The sequence below is a fragment of the Triticum dicoccoides genome, chromosome 1A, assembly GCF_002162155.2.
Source record: "Triticum dicoccoides isolate Atlit2015 ecotype Zavitan chromosome 1A, WEW_v2.0, whole genome shotgun sequence".
Taxonomy (NCBI): domain Eukaryota; kingdom Viridiplantae; phylum Streptophyta; class Magnoliopsida; order Poales; family Poaceae; genus Triticum; species Triticum dicoccoides.
In genome coordinates, this window is record NC_041380.1 from 205,541,438 (window position 1) to 205,548,953 (window position 7,516).

Consider the following 7,516-nt stretch of genomic DNA (forward strand, 5'->3'; position numbering starts at 1 on the left):
ATTGTTGTTAGTGTTAGTTAGTGTTAGCCCAGTGATGGTGCTTAGCTAGTGTTAGCCCAGTGATAGTGTTAGTGTTAGCCCAGAGAATTAAAATGAGCTTTGACAGAATATTGAAATGAAAATTAGCTTATGTTGCTTTGTTTTTATACGAAAATGAAAATGAAAATTACAGTTTTTGCAAATTAGCTTATGTTGCTGTCCATTTTGAAAATGAGGATTTTTAATGGAAGTGTATGAAAATTTGGTCACTCTCTCTCTCTCTCTCTCTGACCAAATTAGGTCTTTCTGCAGATCGAAGCTAGGCGCAGATCGACGAGGAGGAGAAGGACGCCCTCAACCCCAGCGACCCCGACCCCGATCCCAACCCCGAGGTGCTCCACCCCCTCTTCCCGCCCTCTTCATATGTCAGCACATAATGATGCAAGGGGGAGTGTTCATAATGTGGCTGTTAAAGTGTTCATAATGATGCAATTGGGCAGCAATGTTCATGATTGTGTATATGTCGGCAGCAACAAAGTCCGTGATGTTTGTTTCAGCTTCTTAGAGTGCTCATAATGTGGCTGTTAAAATGGTTGTTAGAGTGCTGAAATGCTTGCTGTTAAAAAAGTGACATATGTTTTGCCGGAAATGTTGATTCATTTCCATTTCGGCAAATTTCAGGCGCCCTATATGTGCACTTTCTAGCAAGGGTCATGCCGAAATTTTCCGTGAATTTCGGCATGACTTGTGCTAGAAAGTTGGACATATCGAGTGCTTGAGATTTTTTGCGACGAGAATGAAACGACATTTCTGGCAAAACAAAGGTCACTTTTTTGTCATTATTCACTTTATTATATAAAGCTCGATAATTTGCGGTGAACCCTAGGAAACATGACCGACACCAATGAGGCCGGAGGTTCTCAGTCCCAATTAGGTCGAGCACACGCCTACCTCGACTTTCTGGTGGATCAGGAGAGACAAACAAGCTGGGTGTCCAAACCGCCTTGTCATGACGGATGACAACGGTGGTGGCGCTCGCGCCGACACTGATGCCACCAACGACACCGACACTGAGACTGGCGCTGATGATGTTCCTAACTATAGCACGGAAGGTGGGACCTCCCAAGCCAGTGAGGGAAAGAAGGAAAAGAGGACACAATGCCCAAATGAGCTCGGCACCGGAAGACTAGTGGTCACAGCGGTGCACCCTGGCGAGTTCGAGCCAATAGAGCCGCGAGAAGTGGCAGCGTGTTACGGCAACCAACTAGCATGCATCCTACGGGATACCGCTAACATCAACACCACAAAAATATGGAAGAATGAACATTTGAAGAAGCTACTTCTAACTAGGTTGCATGCAAGATTCCTGTTCCCCGGTCGAAATGACGATGTCGACCCATGGGATGATGATGGCATGAAAAAAATCAACAACAAAGCCCTAGGGAAGTTCATCAACGCATTGAGCACTTGGAAAACTAGGGTGGAAAGGGAGATTCAAGTAGACCATGAAACCTACGCCGAGATTGTTGCAGACAATCCGAAAATTATGATAGAGGACTTTGAAAGGTTCAAGGAGACTTGCAATGAAGAAGCCGCCAAGGCCAGGTCGGAGAGAGGCAATCAACTGCAGGCAAAGAACATGGGGAACCACCACCTTGGAAGTCATGGTTACATGGGATAGAGGCCCGTGTGGGCTAAGGAGGACGCATGACATGAACATCAGAGGATCTCAGACCCATTGGCTGAGTTCACCAACCAGCAGGAGCACGACTTCATCAGGGCCCGATTCTCGTGGGACCCCAAGAAAAAGATTTTTTTCACCGACGGGCTGACTAGGAAATGCATGAGAATACTGGTAATTATCCTTTTACCACCTTACATATTAGGTTTTGATCAACGAAGTCTACTACATTCTAGTCGCATTCGTAAATGATTCACGGTCCATTTTGCAGAGAGACCAACACAAGCTTGCGGTCGAGAGCGGCTCGTCGACTCAGTCGACTCAGTCATCGGCGAAGTACAAGTGGTACACTCCTTTCAACCGGGCCATGAACATAATGATGGGACACCTGCCCGGCCAGCGGCCGCAATATGGACGTGTGCATGACGCCGGGGATGGCGCCACATGGAAGTACTATTATAACGAGGACCCCGAGGCCAAAAGACAGAGAAAGAAATTCAGTCAAGTGACTATCAACGAGAAGGTGGCGCGGGCGATGGAGAAAGCAAAAGCTGAGGCCAAAGCTGAGATAATCGCTGCCTGTAGAGATGATATGGTGGCTTCCTTTACATGCTTGATTCCAACAGTGGTCACATGGGTGCATGATACGTCTCCAATGTATCTATAATTTTTGATTGCTCCATGCTATATTATCTTCTGTTTTGGATGTTTATGGGCTTTATTATGCACTTTTATATTATTTTTGGGACTAACCTATTAACCCAGAGCCCAGTGCCAGCTTATGTTTTTTCCTTATTTTAGAATATCGCAGAAAAGGAAAGCCAAACGGAGTCCAATTGACCTGAAACTTCACAGAACTTATTTTTGGATCAAAAGAAGCCCAGAAGACTTGGACTGCACGTCAGGGGATCTATGAGGAAGCCATGAGGCAGGGGGCGCGCCCACCCCTCTGAGCGCGCCCTCCACCCTCGTGGCCCCCCTGACGTACTTCTTCCGCCTATATATCTCCATATACCCTAAAACGACCGAGGAGCATAATAGATCGGGAGTTCCGTCGCCAGAAGCCTCCGTAGCCACCGAAAGCCAATCTAGACCCGTTCCAGCACCCTGTCGGAGGGGGAATCCCTTGCCGGTGGCCATCTTCATCATCCCGGTGCTCTCCATGACGAGGAGGGAGTAGTCTCCCTTGGGGCTGAGGGTATGTACTAGTAGCTATGTGTTTGATCTCTCTCTCTGTCTTGTGTTCTTGAGGTGATACGATCTTGATGTATCGCGAGCTTTGCTATTATATTTGGATCCTATGATGTTTCTTCCCCCCTCTACTCTCTTGTAATGGATTGAGTTTCCCCTTTGAAGTTATCTTATCGGATTGAGTCTTTAAAGATTTGAGAACACTTGATGTATGTCTTGTCGTGCGTATCTGTGGTGACAATGGGATATCACGTGATTCACTTGATGTATGTTTTGGTGATCAACTTGCGGGTTCCGCCATGAACCTGTGCATAGGGGTTGGCACACGTTTTCGTCGTGCTTCTCCGGTAGAAACTTTGGGTCACTCTTTGAGGTTCTATGTGTTGGTTGAATAGATGAATCTGAAGTTGTGTGATGCATATCGTATAATCATACCCACGGATACTTGAGGTGACATTGGAGTATCTAGGTGACATTAGGGTTTTGGTTGATTTGTTTCTTAAGGTGTTATTCTAGTACGAACTCTAGGGCTGTTTGTGAAACCTATAGGAATAGCCCAATGGATTGATTGGAAAGAATAACTTTGAGGTGGTTTCGTACCCTACCATAATCTCTTCGTTTGTTCTCCACTATTAGTGACTTTGGAGTGACTCTTTGTTGCATGTTGAGGGATAGTTATATGATCCAATTATGTTATTATTGTTGAGAGGACTTGCACTAGTGAAAGTATGAACCCTAGCCCTTGTTTCAACACATTGCAATACCGTTTACGCACACTTTTATCATTAGTTACCTTGCTGTTTTTATATTTTCAGATTACAAAAACTATTATCTACTATCCATATGCCACTTGTATCACCATTTCTTTGCCGAACTACTGCACCTATACAATTTACCTTTGTATTGGGTGTGTTGGGGACACAAGAGACTCTTTGTTATTTGGTTGCAGGGTTGCCTGAGAGAGACCATCTTCATCCTACGCCTCCGACGGATTGATAAACCTTAGGTCATCCACTTGAGGGAAATTTGCTACTGTCCTACAAACCTCTGCACTTGGAGGCCCAACAACGTCTACAAGAAGAAGGTTGTGTAGTAGACATCAAGCTCTTTTCTGGCGCTGTTGCCGGGGAGGTTAGCACTTGAAGGTATATCTTTAGATCTTGCAATCGAGTCTTTTAGTTTCTTGTTTTATCACTACTTTAGTTTGTAAAAGAAAATTACAAAAAAAATGGAATTAAGTTTGCCTCATATGCTTCATCTTTTTAATATCTTTCGTGAGTATGATGGAAAGGAAAATTGTGCCAAAGTGTTAGAAGAAGAATGCATTAAAATGTTTGGCACTAAATATTTTAATTATGACCATGATTGCAATGTTGTTAGTATGACTTCCTTGAATATCCATGATGCTAATTATATGCAAAGCCACAGGCTTGGGGAAGCTATGTTTGATGAATATGATATTTTTTGTCCCCCAAGTTTTGATGAGCAAATTTACTACGATGAAAGAAAGCCTCCTATCTATGATGATTATTGTGATGACACCTATTCTTTAAAGAATAATGATAACCATGAAACTTGTCATCTTGATCTTAATTTTCAATCACATGATAGTTATTTTTTTGAGTTTGCTCCCACTAGTATTAATGAGAAAACCTTGCTTATGTGGAGAGTAGTAAATTTTCTATGCATGTAGATCATGAAAAGAATGCTTTAGGTGCTGGTTATATTGTTGAATTCATTCATGATGATACTGAAAATTATTATGAGGGAGGAATATATGCTTGTAGGAATTGCAATAATATCAAGTTCCCTCTCTATGTGCTTAAAATTTTGAAGTTATGCTTGTTTTACCTTCCTATGCAAGTTGATTCTTGTTCCCACAAGTTGTTTGCTCACAAAATCCCTATGCATAGGAAGTGGGTTAGACTTAAATGTGCTAGTCATACACTTCATGATGATCTCTTTATGTTTCAATTCTTATCTTTTACGTGAGCATAATTGAAATCATCATGCCTAGCTAGGGCGTTAAACGACAACGCTTGTTGGGAGGCAACCCAACTTTATTTTTGTTCCTTGCATTTTGCTCCTGTTTAGCAATAAATAATTCATCTAGCCTCTGTTTAGATGTGGTTTTATGTGTTTAATTAGTGTTTGTGCCAAGTAGAACCTTTGGGAAGACTTGGGGAAAGTCTTTACGATCATGCTGTAAAAAACAGAAACTTTAGCACTCACGAGAATTGCTACCATTTTTTATTGGAGAGTGTTATTTAGTTAATTATTTTTTTAGATGATTAATAGATAAATTACTCACGTCCAGAAATTTATTTTCGAATTTTTGGGGTTCCAGAAGTGTGCGTTAGTTACAGATTACTACAGACTGTTCTGTTTTTGACAGATTCTGTTTTTCGTGTGTTGTTTGCTTATTTTAATGAATCTATGGCTAGTAAAAGAGTTTATAAACCATATAGAAGTTGGAATACAGTAGGTTTAACACCAATATAAATCAAGAATGAGTCCATTACAGTACATTGAAGTGGTTTTTTGTTTTCTTTCGCTAACGGAGCTCACGAGATTTTCTATTTTGAGTTTTGTGTTGTGAAGTTTTCAAGTTTTGGGTAAAGATTCAATGGATTATGGAATAAAGAGTGGCAAGAGCCTAAGATTGGGGATTCCCAAGGCACCCCAAGGTAATACTCAAGGACAACCAAGATCCTAAGCTTGGGGATGCCCCGAAAGGCATCCCCTCTTTCGTCTTCGTTCATCGATAACTTTACTTGGAGCTATATTTTTATTCGCCACATGATATGTGTTTTGCTTGGAGCGTCATTTTATTTACTTTTGTTTTTATTGCTGTTTAAATAAAATACCAAGATCTGAAATTATTAAATGTTAGAGGGTGTTCACATAGTTGCATAATTATTCGACTAATCATTGATCTTCACTTATATCTTTCAGAGTAGTTTGTCGTTTGCTCTAGTGCTTCACTTTTATCTTTTAGAGAACAATGGTGATTTTATTTTGAAGAAATAGATGAACTATCATGCTTCACTTATACTATGATGAGAGTCTTAAATAGCATGGTAATTTTCTTAAATAATCCTAATATGCTAGGCATCCAAGAATAGTAAAAACTTTCTTATGAGTGTGTTAAATACTAAGAGAAGTTTGATGCTTGATGGTTGTTTTGAGATATGGAGGTAGTGATATTAAAGTCGTGCTAGTTGAGTAGTTGTGAATTTGATAAATGCTTGTGTTGAAGTTTGCAAGTCCCGTAGCATGCACGTATGGTAAACGTTGTGTAACAAATTTGAAACATGATGTGTTATTTGATTGTCTTCCTTATGAGTGGCGGTCGGGGACGAGCGATGGTCTTTTCCTACCAATCTACTATCCATATACCACTTGTATCACCATCTCTTCGCCGAACTAGTGCACCTATACAATTTACCTTTGTATTGGGTGTGTTGGGGACACAAGAGAATCTTTGTTATTTGGTTGCAGGGTTGCTTGAGAGAGACCATCTTCATCCTACACCTCCTACGGATTATTAAACCTTCGTTCATCCACTTGAGGGAAATTTGCTACAGTCCTATGATAATCCCCAAGTGCAAGGAATAATCGTAGCAATTTTCAAAGGTGGAAGTGATAAGTATGGAGTGTTGAACCCACATGGAGCTAAAGGTAAGATCAATATTCTCTCAAGCCGTATCTGCCACTTATACGACTCTATGTACATCGAACGTTTGCTTCCAACTAGCAACGAGAAATAAAACTAGGTTGTGGGTATGAAGAGGATAACTTTGTATGATACCGAAGAGCTAAAATATAAAAGTAGGTGCTGTTATCATGAAGTTAGAATATATTACTAAATATTATAAATAGCGAGTGTGGAATAATGGTGGATCGATGTGCGGAATTGTCCTAGGAAATCGTTAACAAGACCGACAATCACTATTGCAGTTTCATATGAGGGAGAGGCATAAGCTAACATACTTTCTCTACTTGGATCATATGCACTTATGATTGGAACTCTAGCAAGCATCCGCAACTACTAAAGATCATTAAGGTAAAACCCAACCATAGCATTAAAGCATCAAGTCCTCTTTATCCCATACGCAACAACCCCCTTACTCGGGTTTGTGTTTCAGTCACTCACGCAACCCACTATAAGCGAATCATAAACGTATTGCAACACCCTACAGCGGGAACCCCTCACTCTTTCACGACACGGAGGGCACCATAGGACAGCACCAAAGTAAAACATACAACTCATACCAATCTAGATCATCAATCAACCCAAAGACAAAAGATATCTACTCAAAACGTCATAGGATGGCAACACATCATTGGATCATAATATGTGGCCTCCCCATGTTCAAGTAGGGATTACAGCATGGTGCAGGAGAGTGGATCACATAAAAGAGATGAGGATGGTGATGATGATGGTGATGTTGATGAAGACGATCACCGCAGCGATCATTCCCCTCTCGATGGCACTCCGGTGCCACCAAGAGAGAGGAGGAGAGGTTCTCCCCCTTGTGCTTCCTCCTCCATGGCCTCTCCCTTGGATGGGGAGAGGTTCTCCCTCTGGTCCTTGGCCTTCATGACGATAAATGGCCCCTCCGGGATCCTTCTCCATGCCCTCCGGTGAGGATGGCCCCCTTC